Source organism: Hemicordylus capensis, chromosome 4 (genome assembly GCF_027244095.1).
Source record: "Hemicordylus capensis ecotype Gifberg chromosome 4, rHemCap1.1.pri, whole genome shotgun sequence".
NCBI classification, from domain to species: Eukaryota; Metazoa; Chordata; class Lepidosauria; order Squamata; family Cordylidae; genus Hemicordylus; species Hemicordylus capensis.
Window position 1 is genome coordinate 137,435,702 of NC_069660.1, and position 20,884 is coordinate 137,456,585.

General features: G+C 43.0%; 1 protein-coding gene across 1 annotated transcript in view; it reads left to right on the forward strand.

The window, feature by feature from the left end:
• Positions 1-362: 362 nt before the first annotated feature.
• The window catches only part of DDX59 (DEAD-box helicase 59), a 41,749-nt gene continuing 21,227 nt past the window's right edge, over positions 363-20,884 (forward strand). Inside the window, exon 1 of the mRNA XM_053244033.1 lies at positions 363-473. The gene's annotated coding sequence lies outside the window, so the exon portion shown is untranslated. The remainder of the gene's footprint in view (positions 474-20,884) is intronic.

The following is a 20,884-nucleotide window of genomic DNA, read 5'->3' on the forward strand; positions in this document are numbered from 1 at the left end:
GGATATCACAAGCCACTGCACACCTAACCATGACAGTGCCTGCAATGAGGCAAGAAAGGATGCATCTTGTCAAGAGAAAGGCACACCACCTGCATTCAAGGGTGGAACTTGGGGGGGGGGGCAGCCAGGGCACGTGCCCTAGGCGCCACTGAGGAGGGGGCGCCACACCAGTTCCTGCCATCCCCCACCCCATTGCCCACCTGCCCAGCCCCAGGGCCCCTCAGCCACTTGCCATCCTGCTTGCCTTGCCCTCCGGCTCTGGCCTAGGATCCGAGCGGCCTGCAAACTGCAGAGAGCTCTTCTTCTCTCCCCGCCTCTCAGCTGATTGGCAGGTGGGCGGGGCTTCCAGAGAGGCCTCCGTGTAGGCCTCCCTGAAGCCTGAACTTGGCATTCCCCAGCAAGCCAGGAAGGAGGCAGGAAGAGTTCTCTGCAGCAGACTCTCTGCCCAGACCATACAACACAGCTTTTGCAAGGTAGACTGTGAATTCCTTTTTGTGGTTAACCCCACCCCCACCCCAGGTATATAGGGATCTGCTTGCCATAGGGCTTTGATGGAGGACGGGGGGAGACCGAGAAGTCTCTGAATATTTAATTTAAAACAGATTGAAAAATTTCTGGCTTTAAATTTCTGGCTTTTTACTATCTAAAAAGGCCTGTCGCTTGCTTCATGACAGAAAATAACAAAAACTTCTGGAACAAACAATATTATATTCATTCATTCATTCATTCATTCATGTATAAATGCACTTATGTTCAAGTTGTTTTGCACCCCAGAAGGTCTGAGTGAGAACTGTGAAGCATGTGTTGTGCTTTTATTTTATTTTTCTTGTGTATGAGCTGCTCTCCAATAACTCACAGGACTTCAGGGTACATCTGGCCAACATGTGAATGCAGCACCTCCATTCCAGAGGAGATGTGTGTTAAAGGGCTTTAAAAGCCTCCTGTGAAAAACCTCCTGGAATCAAACATTACTGAATTTGTTCAAGAATTCTGAGAAAACAAACATAGGCTCACCCTGCATGGTTGAAAGTCTCCTTTGCTAATCTGCAGCGAGGAGGCCATTTTAATAATTAGTGTTTCTAGTGTGTTCTAGGCATTAAAAGTAGCACAAATATATAGTACTCACTGTATATCACTATATATTGTGAAGTGTCCGTGTGTGTATTCAGTGAAATGTATTTTCAGGCAGCATACTTATTTTGAAATATCAAATCCTTGGGGGCCTGGGGTGCGTGGAGGCCCTGGACATTGAGGGGCTGGGGGCCCATTTTAAAATCTCATCTTGGCCCATTCCAACCTTGCTATGCCCCTGGCAGTCACTACACATGGGTTTCTGCACAACACCTGCACAGAAGAAACTTCCATGTAGAAAGTATGTCTCTTGTAAACTGACCTTGAATTTTCCATCCATGACTGGGATATCTGAGATTTAGAGTCAATAATAAAAGAACAGCACACTGCTTGTGACGGGAAGGGGCAAATCACAATGATTTCTTAGTCTGTCAGGGGCTTGTTTTGGCCCTGGCAGAACTTGGCTGTCTGCTCCTGTTGCAAATTCCTCTGTCTAGTGTGGCAAACTAATGTATCCTCTTCCTTCCTGATGTCAAAGTAAGCACTAGAATGGTGACTGCACATATACCCCATCATGAGCCAACAGTCATCACAAGACAAAGGCTGGCAGGAATCATTCACTGGTTTATAGACACACACACACCCCGCCACCTTCTTCTTCCCCTATTTTGCTAGTGGCTATTTGGGCAGGTGATCCTCTAGTCTAGGAAAAAGTCATGTTTTTTAAAAAGCATGATATGAGACAGAGAAAATGACACCTGGAATCCTCACATAACTCCTGACTGTTGTTCTAAGTCTTTTACAGAGATGGCTCATGTTTTCAGGTTTTGATCAACAACCATGCCTAGATGGTATAGTGTTCCTTTTAACACGGATTTCCAGATATTGTTGACTACAAGTCCCATCATTCCTGTTTGGACAAGAGCGCAATTTCAGTGCTTGCCCTAGGCACTATTTTCCATAGGTACACCTCTGGAGAAGGGGTAAAAGGTAAAGTGTGCCATCAAGTCGATTTCAACTCCTGGCGCCCACAGAGCCCTGTGGTATTATTTGGTAGAATACAGGATGGGTTTACCATTGCCTCCTCCCATGCAGTATGAGATGATGCCTTTCAGCATCTTTCTATATCACTGCTGCCCAATATAGTAGCAGCGGGGATTCAAACCTGCAACCTTCTGCTTGTTAGTCAATCATTTCCCCACTGCACCAACGGGTACTTATCCCTTTACCTGTCAGCCACGTTCCCATCAGCCATCTTTTGCTCAAAATTGCATCAAGAATACCACAGAGGGAAAGTTAATGAGCAATAACAATGGTTTTGAAATTGTGTTCTCTAGGGAATCCCAGTTTTCCTCAGAAAGGAGCTCAGTAAGGACAGACAGGCTTCCCTGAAGACAGCTTGCCCACCACTACCAATCTTTCCTTGCAGTGTGTAACCACTGGGAGATGTTGAGTGTGAGTTGTGGCATACTAATTCATGAGAGAATAGTGAGGCAGGCCCAAAAGGCCTAGCCAGTGCTTTGCATAAATTGAGTGTGGGTAGTAGATTATTTTTATTATTATTTATTTATCATATTTTTATACCACCCGATATGCATATCTCTAGGCGGTGTACAAAATTTAAAATATTTAAAAGGCACAAATTAAAATACATGACAATAAAAACAATATAATAAAATTATTAAAACCTAGTTTTTAAAATTATTAAAATTAATTGTAATTAAAAGCCTGAGAGAACAGGAGGGCCTTGAGGTTCAATATGCAGGGGTTCTGGGGATGCAAACAATTATCTGTCAACATAGTTAAGACTTTCTTGGAAGTCATTGTTCTATAGAAACTAAAAGATTACTGCCATGTGGAAAGACTGAGCCTGGACATGTAAGTGGAGAAACGTAAAGCATAAAGCTAATACTACATTTACATTAGTTGTGCAAGAGATGCCCATAATCTCACTATCTGGTCCAATGGTCAGGAACGTATGAGATAGAAGAGAGAGAGGGGAGTAGGATCACACAAGCCACCTTGCCTTCAATATCAACAAAGTCAATGACCTTGGATAAGCTAAAGGCGTTAAAAGCTAGGAGAGAGGAAGCTGTGCTAAAGAGCATTCCCACTAAGCTTCTAGTCTGCTCTTAATACCATATTTAGAGCAGCAAAATGAGGGTAATTCAGCACACAGGATTCAAAGGTCACCACTTGATTTTTGGTTTTGCCTTTTTATTCCCAGGATGTCATGCACCAGCAGCTCTGTTAGCTATCAGTTGGTACAGTAAGGATTGTAATTATTTTATTTATTTAGAAAAGCTGCAAGAAGTGAAACATAAAAAGTTAAGGCATTCACTCTTGCTCAGAATCTTACTGTAAAGGGTTATATGCTTTTCATTTCCTTTTTAAATAATAGCGTTTCGATTTTCTAATCAAATTAATGGTAAGTTGCCAAGTGTTTCAACCTTTAGCTTTTTTAGGCCTGAGTGCAAGGAGTTGTCAGTACCATACCCTGGCCCTGATTCATAGAAATTTAACCCCACTGAAATTAATTAAGTTTTAAGCTGCAATCCTATGCATGCTTACCTAGAGCAAGCCCCATTGAAAACAGTGGGGCTTTCTTTTGAGTACACATGCCAAGGATTGCTCCACATGTTGGTTACATTTATAAATAACTTCCTATTGATTTCAGAGAGATTTTTTAAAACACATATGTCCCCTAGATTGTGGCCCTTGAGAGGATTGCATTTTTGTAGTGTGCCACTATTCCCCACCCGTACACAATCATGTGGCAAATTATGTGGCAGAACATCCATACTGGTGCTAATTGTGTGGTTGACCACACTGGCTCTAACCACGTGGTTGCACAAAGAGAAGTATGAGTTGGGAGTAGTGCCATGTGTCATGATCCCTGAGCCTGACGACTCCTCATCTGAGATGGACCCTGAACCTGACTACCCCATGTCTGAAACCGACCCCCAAGCCTGACCTCACTTCAGCCAAGACAGAGCCCGAGCCTGAAATAGAATCCGAAGACCTGGCTGAAGAAGCAGAACATGAGAGGCCCTTGCTCCAGAACTTGGGGAACCCTGTGCCTCTGGAACCTCCCCTTCATCCTGAGGATGCACCCTTGCCGTCTTCCTCTTCCTCCAGCTCAGAGAAAAAAGATGTCAGTTTCACCAAAACAAACTCAAAACGTTTTGAGTGTTTCAGCCATAGGGAGCAATGGGGAAACTCAAAACACCCCCATTGTTCCCCATGGGTAGCTCCTAGGGACAGCAAAGTGGGTTGTGTGGTATGGCATGATGGGTGCTACCTATACTACTAAACCCACAAAAGAAATGGGCAGGTGGGCAATTTTAAACACATTTTTAATCTATTTTTAATCATTTTTAATCCCAAAGCCCCCACAGGATCATATGGTTGGAACAGGCTGTACTCATAGAGTGCACACACTACATTTGCACTGCAATTTGCAATGCATTTAGCAACCCTTCCTTGAACACTGCAAAAGCACACATTTCAAACACAGTCAAAATATGGCCAAAAGGAATCACTGACCCAGAATCCACTGTCAGCCACAGTGCCTGCACTGTAATAACATCATTGGCACACAAATAAATAATATAATATAATATAATATAATATAATATAATATAATATAATATAATATAAATTTTTATTTGTTAGCTGCTTCATAACAAATTGTTCTCTGGGCGCTCACAACATAGCATTAATACATACAATAAAAACACTTAACACATTAAATCATAACAGACAAAAAAAGTGAAAACAACAATACAAAGCAACATTAAAAACTCATTTTAAAATTAGTTAAAAATCCAATCAAATCTGAAAAGCGGAATTTAAAAGACCAAATTTAAAAGGCCTGGGTGAACAAAAAGGTCTAAAGTTGGAAAACTTTTAGAGCTTTGTTTTAAAAACGTCAAAAAGAACCAAGTGATGAAGCCAGGTGAACCTCACTGGGGAGGCTATTCCATAAACGCGGTGCAACTACTAAAAAGGCCCTCTCCCCTCTGGTAGCCACCTACCTCATCTCATTTGGTGAGGAGGACCTCTGAAGAAGAACTTAAGGTACGGGTAGGGAAATATGGGGCAAAGCACTCTCTCAAGTAACCCAGTCTCAAGCCATTTAGGGCTTTAAAGGTTAAAACCAGCACTTGCAATTGGGCCCAGAAAAGGACTGGGAGTCAGAGTAGCTGATGAAACACTGGCGTAATATGATCAAAATGTCCAGTCCCAGTTAATCATCTTGCAGCCCTATTTTGTACCAGCTGCAGTTTCTGGACTATTTTCAAAGGTGGCCAAACATTCAACGCATTGCAGTAATCTTAGCAAGAGGTTACGGAACATGGGTAACTGTGACCAAGCTATCTCCGTCCAGGTAAGTTCACAGTTGGCATATCAGCTGAAGATGTTAAAAGGCACTCAAAGCCACAGAGGCCACTTGAGCTCTCTAAAGGCTCTCTGCCTCCCAATCCCTTTGAATACATTTTGAAATTCCCTCCTTTTGTGCTCCCCCTCCCTCCCCCCAGCCAATGGCATCAAAGTTGCCCATGACAATGCTTGATTTGTATGATAACAAGCCAACCAAGAAGCAAGGAGACTGCAAGCCAGTGCCAGAAAACCAATCAGCAAGGGAAAATGGGCTTGTTCTGCACCCCGCTCAAAACAGGCTCTTTATTTAAGGGGTGTTCTGTTTTATGTTTGAAACACTTGAAACGCCAGTTTCAAGTCAAAACATATCAATGTTGAAAAGTTCTGTTCTGCACATCCCTACTCCGCAGCCAGCAACTGAGGAATAAGGCACGGCCACTTTAAGACTACCACACTCCAGACTAGGGTGTGTGGCCAGGATTCACTTCCCTTCAAAAGGCTCAGTATGCTGCAGGTCCTTGCTATAGTAACATTGTTGCTTAAGATTGTAGCCTGTTTCTTGTCTTGCATAAACCTGATTTCCTGGCTTCCGATCCTGATTTTGACTGACCTGACTTGTCTGCTCCTATGTGGACCTGATCTCCTGGCTCCTGATCATGGCTTGACAAGACCTGATTTCCCATTCTTCCTGACATCCTGGCTGCTGACCCTGGCTTGTAACCTGACCTCAACTTTTGCCTAGCTCCCCTGGTGAGTCTGCACACTGCCTGGCCCTGCAAGGAACAATAGCATGTTCCTGCTTCCCATTGTGCTATGGGCCACCATGGATAGACTGTATTATCCAAAGATGCTGATAGCAAATGTTGCTGAAGAAGTTGTAGGTGCAATATGCTATAGCAAATTCCACCAGATCAGAGATTAAATGTTCCATAAAATTTCTGAAGAGGAAACTGTTGTGGTCCGTTCATTAACACACCCTGCTTCAGAAGCCTGTGCAAAACCTGTTCTTGCAGAGTAAATACATGCAGAACACAGAAGGTGGAGAAGAGCCTGTCTTTCTGCAGCACGCCACTTAGGTGGGCTGAGGGGCAGGAAAGAGAGATAGTGGGAAGGAAGTGTTACACGTACACAAGATTTTTTTTTTAAAGGGGGAAAGATTCCTATTTTCATTTGTAAGATGTTTGAGGATATGCTGGTTACCCTAGCTGGAATTCAAAGCTGTCTACATGTACAGGCTTTTGTTTTAAAGGAAGCATTGCTGTGAAAAATAATAATGGGGATTGCCTATTCATGCTATCAAAAATACATTCTTAGTAGCTTGCAAAGTAACAGTACATTTTGACACCATGGCATTGTCCACAAAAATGTTTCTGGTCAGCAAAGGTCAACGATCCAACTTCCTGTTCAAAATATAGCAGCAACAGAGCAAAACAATAGAGCCTACGTTGTAAAAAAGGTAGGCAATAATTTTATAAAAAAATCAACGGATGAGAAGAAAAAAATTCAGATGGGGAAGAAGAGTATCCTGCAGCTATGATTAAAGGTAGCAAGAAAGAGGATGCTTTAACTTGATAATTACTTAACTGAAAAGATCCCTTTTGTAAGGGAAAATGCCATTTTTACCAGCCCAGATCTTCTGCAAGCAAAGTAAAGGTAAAGTGTGCCATCGAGCAGCAAATCTTTATTGGCAAGAAGAAAAGGGAAGTGTAAACACAGCAGCCAGGGTCATTGATGCCCGAGATTGAGGAAATCTGAATCCAAGGTTTGGCCAAATGTTAAGCCAAGGCATTTCTACTAGGGTAACTGAAACAACCATCTTAGATGTGTCATGTTTGTCCTATTGTCATTTATTTAAAAGGTTTATATAAAGTAGCCCTAACAGAAGGAACTAGGCTGCTGATCGAGCTCAGCAGATCAGAGGCTCACTGTAATGACGACAGGACAAGGATAGATCTCAATTTTTAATTTCAACAATACCAGCTTCTAGAGGAAGAGGGAAGAGTCGGAAAGTAGAGCAAGATCCTAATCAGGTGAGTCAGGGCAGATTGGCATTGCCTGGTGCATAATCCCAAGGATGAGGACAGAAATTATTATTCCCATTTTCAAAAAGGGCAGAAAGAACGATCCAGCCAATTACAGGCCCACTAGCATGCTCAATATAATTAGCAAGCTTTATGAGAGACATCTGCAATGGAAACTATGGGACTGGCTGGAGCAGGAAAATCTGATGGCGGAGGAACAGGCTGGCTTCAGGGAAGGCCAATCTACAATCAACCAGTGCCTAGTACTCCAGCACCATATTGAAAAATACTTGTTCCTGCAAAACAACCTCCATTTATAAAGCCTGCACTGACTTTAAAGCAATTTTTTACTATCTCATGAGTTAAATTATGGGAAAAGCTGGGGTGGCTCGTCAGTTGATTGGCAGCTGTTATACTTAATACGTATGCTTCACACTGGTACACTGCTCAAGGTAAAATGCAACCCCCAGGGACGTCTCACAAGTGCCATCGATACACAAAAGGGTGTAAAACAAGGCTGCATATTAGCCCTACTATTATTTAACTTTTACATTAACACCATGGTGGGCCAATTGAGGTTGTGCTTCAGTTGGTCCAGGATGCGGTGGCCCGCCTGCTTACGAGCACTAGGAGATATGATAGTGTGACATCTCTCTTGCGGTCGCTGCACTGGTTATCTATTTGCTTCCGGGTCCAATTCAAAGTGCTGGTTCTTACCTTTGAAACCCTTCAGGGTTTAGCAACTGCTTACCTGCAGGACCGTTTCTCCCAGCCAGTCCTCTCCCGTCCTTTGAGATCTTCTCAGTTTGCCCTCCTTTTGGTCCCTGGTCTCAGAGACGTCCGTAGTACTAGGGCCCCTGGAAGGGCTTTCTCTGTTGCTGCCCCTTCACTTTGGAATTCTCTCCCCCCACCCACCAGATTTGGTTTGCCTCCTCCCTTTCAGCCTTTAAAACCTTCTTGAAGAGATTTATTTTCCACTAGGTGTTTGCCCTTTAATTTATTTTTTTTTAAATCTCAGATGCTGTTCTTGTTTGTACACCTCCCTTAGTCGTGTGAATTGGGCAGGATATTAAATCTCTTAATAAATAAATAAAAATAAATAAATCAACTCAGCAACCAGGATTTCCACCCCCCTAAACTTGTAGGAGCCCATATTTCCATCCTACTTCATGCTGATGATGCAGCAATACTCTCAAGGACTCCCATTGGCCTTAAATGTGCGTTGAGGGCCTTAGCTCAGTATTGCAAGGAAGATCTGCTGGAACTTAATTATCATAAAACCAGAATTATGGTCTTTGCCCAAAATCCACACATGGTTTATAGAAGGGCACAAGATTGAACAGGCTCCTTGTTTTAAATACCTGGGGGTAGTCCTGCACTCCACTAGCACTAGGAAGACACATGGGGAGTTTACAGCGTTAAATGCACAGAGCTTAGGGTTAGAATTTACAGTGTTAAATGAACCTCCACTATCCTTAAGTTTCTTCAAACAAGAGATGGTCACTATATAACCGCAGCACTTAAATTGTATGAAGCCAAGCCGCTAGGACAGCTTCTCTACGGTGCGCAACTGGGTCCTTTCCCCAACCTCGCCCCATTGGAGCATGTGCAATCAAAGTTCCTAAGAGCAGCCCTTCAAGTTCCAAGATGTGTCTCTAATGCCACCTTGCAACTGGAGACAGGCTTGATGAAAGTGGAGGCAAGGGTTTGGATTACCATACTTAATTATTGGCTTAGACTATCTCTCTGTCCTGTAGGCCTTGCCCCCTTCACCCTGAGCAATGACTTCCAATCCAGCTGGAAACAGTCAACTATGACTAAAATATTGTCCCTGGGCCTATCCCCACATCTCTTAGTTAACATGGGCTACAATCCAGCCAAGGCACTTACCAAACAGTGTATTACAGACATAGAGCGACAATCTGATACAGGCAAGGCCCCGAACTTCCTCATCAGTGAAAGACTCAGGTATACTACCTCTCCTGTGGCATACCTAATGCAACTAGAAGTCCCAAAGCACAGGAGGGCCTTCACACTGGCATGTTGCCATGTTCTTCCCTCAGCTGTGCTTGAGAAACAATATAGGAAGATCCCACTCTTGGAATGTCAATGCCCCCGTGACGCAGGGCAAGTATAAACAACAGGGCACATCATCCTTCAGTGTTTGTATTACAGGGACATTTGTGCCACTTTCATTCTACCATTATTACATAACTATCCTGATAATAGGACCAAGTTTACACCTCTTTATTGCTTTCTGATAGCAATCCCGCCACCACTGTTCTGTGTGGCAGGCAGCAATTAGAATCAGGTTGATGATGACCTCCTGTTCATGCCCAGTGCCTAACTTTATGGACTAACTAGAGCACACCTTTGCCTGCTGCCTCAGAGCGCTTCATAGCAACCCAGCATTCCTACAGTTCTATAGTCCCACAGCTGCTTGGTCTTTTACCTTGCCCTAAATTGATAAAACTCTTACTATGACTATAGTTGACTTTGTCCACGTTTTGCATATAACTTTTTAATGCATTCTTGCTTCTATTCTATGCCTTTTTAAAAATGATGTTTTTATGATGATAAATATTTGTACCTAACTTATTCTGATTTTATGTGCCTCCATGTTTTTCATACAACTTTTAAATGCATTCTTAGGTCTCTTTTATGCCTTTTTAAAAATGATGTTTTTATGACGCCTTTACAAATATTTGTACTGTTAACTGCAATTCTTAGATCTCTGTCATTAAGGGTCATTTAGTTTGAAGTCTTGTTCTGTCTTAGACAGACATAGTTTTATCTTAAATTTTACTTCTACTCCTGACTCTTATAGTCTTATCATAGTTTTTTATTGTGCACCCCTAGGCATTTAATATCTAATTAGGCTCTTAATATGTAAACACCCCTAAAACTTTATGCCGGCCTATGACAATAATAAAGATTGACTGATTGCCTGCTGCATAATGGTCTCTGGCAGAAGCTGAATTTACTAACTTTTGATTCATTATTACCTGACAGAATATTGCTTTACTAGCCAGATGAACAGAAAAGCAGCAAGTTGGCAACCTTGTACCTGGGGGAGGGTTGAACAAAGGGGACAAACTGTGGCTGCCTCTCTTTACCATTGCATCAAGAAACCTAAAGGTATAATGCAGAATTGCAACATGGTGACCATAGACAAAAGGGCACAGGCATTTTCTTCTGTACCATACTATTTGGGCATACAACCATCCAACTGCTGAGTAAGGGAATGAAGGTGAAGGAGGTAAAGCCACCACCAAAACCCAAGATACATTTGGCACAAAGGAAGGAATGATGGGCCATAATTCAGGTAAATAACCCTGTCAGGTTTTCACACATGCTTCTATGAGAAACTTTGGCTCATCTGAGTCCTCTAGTGTTTCTCAACCTTTTTGGAGTCAAGGACCGCTAAATTCTTCGTGCAGAGTTTCAAGGACCGCTACATTCTTCATGCGCAGTTTCCCAGACCAGCAGCTAGTAAAGGGGTTTCAAGTCTATCTATCTATCTATCTATCTATCTATCTATCTATCTATCTATCTATCTATCTATCAGACTTCTATACTGCCCAAAACTTGCATCTCTGGGCAGTTTACAATTAAAATAATATAAGCATTAAAATCATTAAATTTAGAATCTTTTGCAAACATGGAATATTAGGGATTCTCAACCTTGAGTCCCTCAGTTAAACTCCCATAACCCTCAACCATAATGGCATTTGGCCATTATGGCTGGGGATTATGGGAGTTGAAGTCCACCAACATCTGAGGACCCAATGTTGAGAACCTCTGAATCTAAAAGCCTGGGTGAACAAATTTGTCTCCAGTATGTCTTCAGTATGTGCGGGGTGGGGGTGGGGGTGCTTGTGATTACTCAATGGAGAGGGGATGTTGGGCCATAAGAAAAATTCAAAAGCTACATGGGGCCAATGAAAACAACACACAAGCAAGCTTTTGAATTCCCCCAAACGCTTCATCAGGCTGGATGTCAAGCAAAGCAAATAGGAAGTGAGGAGAGGAGAGCTGGGCAAGTTCAGTAGAGCCGGAGTCTACAGTTTAACCCTCTCATGATGGAGGTGGAGTTTTAGCAGGAGTTGTGTAGTTGCAGGGCCAGATCCAGATGACGTTAGGACCACCCACTGAAATTAATTTAGTCATCTCTCATTTGTGCCAATGCTGTTTGGTCATGATCACCTGGCTTGATCTGGATCCTGATCTTAGATGTGCACTTTGTGAGGCGGACCTATTGAAACCCGCGCAGCTCCTCCAAAACTCCTTAAAAACAGTTACATGGCAGGTGCTTAGAATGGGTTTTTTTTAAAACGGTGAAAGAAAATGTGAAGAAGAGCGGTGGGGACCTGGCATTAAAGGGAAGGGGGTGATTCTGAGATGGTGGAGGGTGTGAGGCATTGTGGTGGTGGATGCCTCATCTTCCTCGCTGGGGAGATGAGGCACTATTCAGGGTGGGTGAGGCAATGGTGCACCAGACCGCGCTCGGAAGGTTGCCTGGGTCCAAGAGCTGCCGCCACTGTCCTTGAACACCAGAGTGTAGCAGGTGATCCCCCATCCTCTCTCACAACGCGTGTTTCTGTGCCCCCCTCCCAACTCCCCTGCGTGTGCCAATCACACCAGCCTGCTTTTGGGGCCATGCAGCTCACGTGGTCCCACATGCTGCCCACACGTACCTGCAAGGTGAGCCAAGGCAGCCCTCCTCCCTCCCTCCCTCCCTCCTCTGCTTAGGCTTCACTGCAGCATGATCCCGGCCAGAGGTTGTCCCCTGCACCCAGCGAGGTCATAAAGGGGACCGCTGTCTTCCACCGGCGGTGCAGACCAGGGGGTTATAGGGGGCTGAGGGACCACAACACCCCACCAATGAAAGAGGGAATGGCGTTTCCTCTCAAGGTGTCTTGGCCGCAACAGGCAGCTGGTTTTAAATCAGTTTGGATTGGACACGAACCGCGCTGGGCATCAAATCCCCAGGATCACTTCATTCCAGTGCCATTCATCCAATGACCCTTTTGCATGAACGCACAAAATGGTATCTTGCCTCTTCCCCGTACCACGCCGCCTCCCTCCTTCACTTAGCCCTCCTTGGTACGCGTGCTTGCTTCCCCTCCCCCGAGGAAGGTCCACCTGCACTCCCTTTCTGCAAAGCCTGAGCCAAGTTGGCCCTCCTCCCTCCCTCCGCCACTTAGCCCTCACTGCGGCATGATCCCGGCCAGAAGTTCCACCCCCTGACGAGTTCACAAAGGGGACCGCCGTCTTCCACCAGCAGTGAAGACCAGGGGGTTACAGAAGACCGAGGGGCCACAATGCCCCACCGATGCAAGAGGGAAATAGCGTTCCCTCTCAAGGCGCCTCGGCTGCAGCAGGCAGCTGGGTTTCAATGAACCAACCTTTGGCTGCAAACAATGAGCATGCAAGAACCAGCAGCCCTTCTAGTGGTACCCATGGGCATACCTTTTCCTTGATGTCCCCACGCTGCATACAGTTTGAAGCTGTAATGATAGGGAATAAGATAGCTGTAGGAAGATCTCAGCAGCACGTGGAGGCAAGGCACAAGAAGGGTCCCATGCCTCCGTGATACTCTTCCTCTTCCGTGCCATGTGCAAAATTGAGGAAGTGAGTGCCTTGATTGCAGTTGTTGCGGGGGGGGGGGTTGACTCCCAGTCAGGGACCGGCACTCAACCCTTCGGGGACCGGCAGCGGTCCAGGGACCGGTGGTTGAGAAACTGTGGACTGTACAAGTGTGTATTGTGAAATACCCATCATGAGCACCATGATGTGCAGTCAAAGGACAAAGTTCTTGTCCCAAATAAGGTTATTCAACTATTTCAAGGTTAAACACTTAATGCTCCATGTACCAAGGATGAAGTTGGTGTAATTTGAAGTCAGTGAGCTGAATCCTTAGCTATTATTTGTGATAGCAGCAATAAGTCCCAAGATTTTCTGCTTTGAGAATCTGAAAGATTCTGCACCAGGGTTGGATTAATTATTCTAAGTAAACTAGGAGGCAGTACAAACCCTGCCACACCAGCAAACTAGCAAGTTATTTGGTATATAATACAAGGGACACTTGCTATACTCGAAGTGGAACATGAGTATGGTCTCACAAGCTGCTTCCAGAATGGCTCACTCTGCTTATGAACTAGTGACTGATTGAGACATTATTCTGTATCCTACATATGTCAGAACTAAATACCTCCTCCCAGCCCTCTTCCTCTACACCCCCTCAAAAGCCACTGGGTATATATGATACACAGAAAATGAGGGGAGCATGTTGAACCCTCTCCCCGTCAAAGACTCATTTGGAACTCTGTGAGGGGAAATATGGCTGCGGGGAATGAAATAGAGCATAGAAGCAGCAGGTGAGGAAACTGTTAAGACACTCATACTGCTTCTCCACATTGTTCTCTCTTTTGGGGAAAAAAGGTGTTTTTTGGTTTTTATCTGCATTTGCTACTTCAAACCTGAGAGCATGCCCCAAAATCATATGTACTGTTCTGGGGTACACATTCGGGCCTCACAGACAGCAGATGAGGAGGTAAACCTTTATGTAAGCTGTGCTATTTCGCACTGCTGATGGGGGCTCCCATGACAATGCTCCTCAAATATACAACGTTTTTGTACATCAAGAACTGGCCTGTTTGGGAGAAAGCAAGAGTAGTCTTTCTCCTTGGCATCTAGTTTTCTAGAGGGTTAAACATAAAAAGCAACATTCAGTCACATGAGCCTCCAACCTTCAGTCTGAAGTAGTACAGTCCAGCAATAGAGTTACAATCTCTACTACAGTCTGTGAAAAGTGGCCTTAGTTCAAAGGCAGCGTGAGGCAGACACTGGTCTCTCAGACTGCTCCCCATGCATACTGTGAATACACCCTAGGGCCCCCTTCCCAAACATTACAGGGGTTTGGGGGGGTACTGTAAAGCCTAAGAAAGAATAGCTTATGGCTGTCAAGAGACAAGGACATGTCAAAAACAGGCACAGGTTAAGCTTCAGAGAAGCACAGAATGTGGTAGAACATGAATATTAGCCTTCAATATTTTATAAAAGATGACTGAGAGACCACAAATCCTCAGAGGTTGTGTATCTTGATCCCTATTCCTGTCTCCCCAGTCAAATAATTCAGAATATAACGCTTTATGCTTTAAAGATTTACCAATCTCCCTGCCTCCTCCTTGCTGTTACAGCAGGAACATCATTTTGGTAGCCATCCATATCAGACGGTGAATAATGGAAATCTCTTTATCAATTCAGTCTGCCACCCTAATAAATCACATCTGTGCTTATAGAACCAGCTTCTAGCTATTGCTGCTGAAATGTACCAAAACATAAATTTATAAAACATTTCCTGATTAATTCCCAGCAGTTTGTATCAACAATAAACAGGGCCAGCCTAATCATACAGGAAGATAAGGCAGCTGTCTAAGATGGTACAATTGCTGGACGGTGTGTGTATGTGTGTGTGTGTGTGTGTGTCTAGTAACTTGTTTTGCTTCCAACATGGCCAGTTCATTAATCAGAGTACATCCTACAATCCTTTGACATCACAAGAAGGGTTCTGGGATTCACTTCCAGTTCATATGGGGGCATTCTTGCCCCTCCTTATTTAAGTCAGTTTAAAAGAATGGAGCTGGACTTGAGTGAATGTGATAGCAGGTGGAAGGTAATAGTAGTAATCCTCATCATCTACAATAGTTGCAGGAGGGCGAGCTGAGGTTTCTTTGCACTTCCCCCCACAACTTGCATGGTCCAAATCATATTGTTTTTAATCAACTAAAAATAAAAATCTAATAGCCACAATCTTTTGCACACTCACTTGGCATTAAACCCCAGGAAATGAATTAGGACTTACTTTTGAGTAAATATGCATAAGATCTGGTTTTTAGTTTTATATGAGAGAATTATTCCAGTGACTGCATCTGAAAGAGAAGATCTTGGAATGTATGCCAGTTTTATTTATGCCCCGAGTCAATTATCCAACCATTGGAATGGAAATCCAAATGTCATGTTTGCCTGAGGCTTTTAAGGGCAATAGATTTTTATACATCACTGGTGAGGAAATGTAACACCACATGTAGCTTCTGAATTCCTTTAATTTTCAAAGGCAAGTCCTACTGCCAAAGTAATACTCAATAGCTGAAGTCATTCCCATTGCTGTTGTATCCCCATGCGCGAAAAAATTGACCTATTTAATTTCTGCTTGTATTGCAGCTATTAAAAGGTACATGGGCCTTACCAGGTAAACAAATGGTGGCATCAGCTGGACATAAAATAATGTCTTCTTCACTATGAGCCCCATCACCTATTGAGATCATCCAGAGAGTCCTGTCTGTAGTTGCCACCAGCTCGTCTGGTGGCTACATTTATTTTTACATTTATATCCCGCTCTTCCTTCAAGGAGCCCAGAGTGGGGTACTACATACTTAAGTTTTTCCTCACAACAACCCTGTGAAGTAGGTTAGGCTGAGAGAGAAGTGACTGGCCCAGAGTCACCTAGCAAGTATCATGCCTGATTGGGGATTTTTGAACTCAGGTCTTCCCGGTCCTAGTCCAGCACTCTAACCACTTCACCACGCTGGCTCTCTAAGGATTGGCCTTCTTTGTTGCCATCCCGAGACTCTGGAATGCGCTTCCTACTGAAATAAGAGCCTCCCCATCTCTGACTACTTTAAAAGTTTCAAAAGACACATTTATTCACCCAAGCTTTATAACTAGACTTGTGGCTTTACATTGTTTCAGGGTTTTAATTCCTTTCAAAATGTTTTATGTTGATGTAAATTGCTCAGAGTTGGAAGTTTGGGGCAATGTACAAATATAAGAACAGTCTCTGTGTTATACAAATATTTGCTAAATCAGCTTAGCTCACCTCACACTTGCACTAAAAAAATGGGAGGTGGACATAGGCCACCTGCTGCAAGAGAAGGACTAGGATAAAATCTGGTTATCCCATCCTTTTAAAAAGTCTTAACATAAGAGTATGTGATTAAAATACTGATGAGATGGTATCAAACACAGATGCAGCTAGCACACATGAACTCAGTACATTCATTGAAATGCTGGAGATGTGGCCAGATAGTCTTCACATATGGATGTAAGAGCCTATGCCTAAGGCTATCGCACTTATGGAGCAGAGTGATCCAGGTTATATGAGATTACAGAGGTCAGAATCCCCCTAACAGCTGAGGTCATTTCTGCATCACTTTGATGTAAACAGTTTAGTTAAAAATTTGAACGTATTGTTCTTGGTACCAATCAAAAGTGTTATAGCGAAGCACTGGAAAGATTTTAAAACACACACACACCCTAGCCTTGCAGTATGATTCAATAAAACATGGACAATTTTGGTTCAAGACAAAATCTCCTTGCAAATTAAATCAGTGTTACACAAGTCATACAAAAATCATTTTTTAGAAAGATGGTTGCTCTATCTGAATCATGTAGATAAGAAAAAACATTTTGACAGGCCAGAAAGGTTGAAATGCATGTTTATTCTGTAATGAATGCTCTATAAAATGCATATACATAAATTTGAAAACAGTTTTATAGCTGCTTCCATCACAAACACAAAGTAATCTTATATAGATTTAACTAAGAGTTTATTCAGAAACAACTCCATTTTCTCCTTTCCTCTCTGACTCTACCACCCACACTCTCTACAGGATCCTGTTTGGCTTACGGCTGCAATAAAAGAACTACTACTACTACAGGATCCACACTCAGACAAACTTCTAAACAACAAAATATAAAAGATACTGGATAGAACACAATAAGTTTTTTTGACAGTTATTAAGCAGGATGGGGGGGGGTTGTGGGTTTTATTTTGTAAACAGTTATCAGATATGTGCATCAATTACTTATATAAGTAGTAATAAAACAACAAGTTTACTAAATGAATAAATCAATAAATAAAATAAAAGCTGAAGCCGCGTTTCTAAATACACCGACATTGGTGTAAGCCCCATTGAACCTAACGGGCAGGAAACATGTTAGTCATGACAACATCCCATTTAAATTAAAGGGACTTAAGCTAGTAATGACAAACTTGTGCCATTGATTTCAATGGCAGTTAGTCATTACTAACTTAGTCTGGATCCTGCCCAATGAGATTTACTTCTAAGTAAACATGCATAGGGTCACACTGCAATCCTAGATACAGCTGCAATCCTATGAGCACATAATTGGAAGTAAGCCTCATCGAATTCAGTGGGACTTACACCCAAGTAAATCTGTATACTGGTGGAAGCTGCATTAAGCAACTTCAGATAAAAATAATCTATCCAGGAGCACTATAATCTGCTGTTTAAACCTCTACTCTGATTTTAAATCTATTACCAAGGCAATACAAATGTTGTTATCCTCAGACACATAAGCAGAGCACCTGTGTATGAGAAAGTGGTACTGGAAGACTTGGGGTAACCTGCAGATATGTTGGTTTCACGAAAATCTCAAAAATAAAAAACCTAAGGGTGCAAAACTTCCGCAATGTAACTCAGTGGAGCAGAATGTTCGCAGACAAAGAAGACACTTGACAACCAGGTGGGCAGAGCTAATGGAACTCAGTGGCGAGGGGCGAGGAATGGAGGGGAGAGATTGAACAAAAAAAGCAGGAGGTTTTGCAGCTTGAAGAATACTTAAGATAGTCGTCAACTCTTGTGCTCCTGAGGGGGAGAGGTGTCTAAAACTCTTTAGTTTTCTCACCAGCCAATTCACACTTTTGTCTTCCTGGGCGGGGGAGGGGTTTTACACCATTCAGGGCTTGGCGCCTGTGTACCTTCAGGACCACCTTTCCCACCCAAATTCGACCCACCCTGTGAGGTCGTCTCAGCTGGACCTTCTCAGAGTTCCGGGCCCAGGGGAGGTATGTGGGTCCTGTGCTCGTGGAAGGGCCTTCTCTGTTACAGCCCCCTCCTTATGGAACACCTTGCTTCCTGAGATTCATAATGCCCCCTCCCTTCTGTCTTTTAAGAAGCTTCTGAAAACTTATCTATTCTGCCAGGCTTTTAGTTGTGTGTTTGTGTGTGGGGGTGTCCCCCTTTCTCTCCCCCCCCTCCCCGCTGTTTTAATTTCTGTAAACTGGCTCAAGTCTAAGGAAGTCAGGCGGTCAATAAATTCGATAAATAAATAAATAAATAAATAAATAAATAAATTTAAGTTCTTGGTGTGAAGGTTAATCCCCTCCCCAAATTAACATAAAAACGTGTGTGTGTGTGTGTGTGTGTAAACTCTTCTGAGGAATAGAGGGGGGAGTTGCACACTGAATCTATTGATCTGCTGATCACTGTATACACACACAAACACACACATACTTCATAACATTCACAATTTTTTTTCACACAGGGATATTTTGCAACATTTTGTTGTTGATCCATACATCTTATTTTTATTTGTTGCAGACATGTCCATCCTGCCTCTTCATGCCAAAAAGGCATGTTCAAGATAAGTTACATAAAAAATAACAATTCACTATCAACTTATTAAAAGAAAAATAAATTAAGAGGAGAAAACAACTCTGCAGTCTGCAAAACAATCAAATAGAAAACACTATTGCAGATGACAAATCTTGAGGCATAGAATCACAACCACGTCAGAGAAACTAAAAAAAAACCATGGGAAGTAAAAAAAACAAAAATAAAAAACTCAACAACAGTCAAAAATAGTTTTGGTAAGAATCAGTCATTACAGAGCAAGTTGATGACTTGATGCTGACCCACCCTGACTTAATCATAGCGGAGTGCAATGCTACTGATGTGCAGCACCTTAGCAATCTGCAGTGTGTTGAGAGTAGCTGTGATAACATCAGCACAGAGTTCTTTTGAATCATTTTGAACAAGCTTATGTGTTGTTTTTAAAGAAAGTGTGATATTGTAAACCAGAGTATTGTATTTATGAATAATGAATAGTATGACTGGAGGCTTTGTATATTTGAATTTCACTGTGGTGAAAAGTGGTTATTAAACATGATTATATGTATAAGAGTGCCTAACATTGCTAGGAACTGTTCAAAAACTAAAAACAACAAAGGGCCTGCCATCGGACTTACAATTTAAAGGTACAGACATGACACATTAAGATATTAAACTGAAAAAAATGTCTGTATAACATTGTGTTGGGGAGTGTAGTGTCCGTGATCTTCATTAGGCATTTAGGATTCTACATGTTTAATATGCTAGTATTATGATGCAATTTTGCCAGGTACTTTCCTTTTTCTTAACTGGCTTGAACTGTGAGATGTGAAAGATTATGGTGTCAAGGTGGGTCAGCAAAACAACCAGTGACCTGTAATTTGAATCTGAATTGTTTATATCACAGGAGTTAAGGTGTTACAACTGCCTCCCCCAATTACACTCTGAGCAGAATTTATTTACCATTAATATACCATTAGGAGTTATCACAAGAATGAAGGTGTCCCACCCCACTTCTTACATGAATTAGCTGTTTCAAAACATGTTTGTCAGAATATATCCTAAAGAGAAGTGCTTCAAAATGGGAAGTATTTCTTTTAAGCTAAAAATAGCTTTGTGGGGGTAGGGTAAATCCCAGCTGGGAAGGAAGAGGTTAACCCTTTCCCCCTTGCTCATTTTCCTGCCAACCCCACCCCCACAAAGCAACAATTTGCCCCTGAAGCAAAATAGTCACTGGTGGTGGTGGGGGTCTTTGCCAGAACATCCCTGGGAAGATTACATTGATAGACTTCTATTTTTTGTATGGTTCTTGCAACAGGCAGTTCTTTAAAGGAGTGGAGTATACATTCTCTTAACAAGTACATGCTGTAAAAGTGTTATAATATATTGAGCACAGTGGTGGCCCAATTAAAGTTTACACCCAAGACAAAGAGCAATTTGCCACCTCACTGGCCTTACCCTTGCCTCACCAGCCCCACCACCTGGGCCGCAGCCCACTGCCACTACTCCTTCTCCTCTCTGTTATCAGGTTGCCCTTCCTGCCTCCTCTTGTCCCTCTTCTCCCCTTCTTGGATGCAACTTTGCCCACCTTGACCTCTGGGTCAGAGTCCACTGCTACCATCCCTTTGTCCTCCCCTCCTCCTGAGTGCACTCTGTTTCCCACTGCTACAACCACCATTGCTAGCACTAAAGTTCCAGCTTCAAAGAAAGACTGGCTTGCTTTACCCACCTGGAGTCCGTCCACTTCGTGACCCATTGCCGTCACTGCTGTTGGATCAGCAGCAACTGGCTCACTTGCTTACTGGACTGTCGGTAACTGCCATCTCCCCAACACTTCATGTTATTCCAGGATGACTGAATCAGGCAGACTATGGTTACTGCTAGGCCTGTTCAGATATTTGGCTTTGAATAGCCAAAGCTGAATAATGTGCACAACCCTGCTGGTGCCTCATGGAGATGAGCGTTCCCAACATGCTCCTTCATGTAGGACCT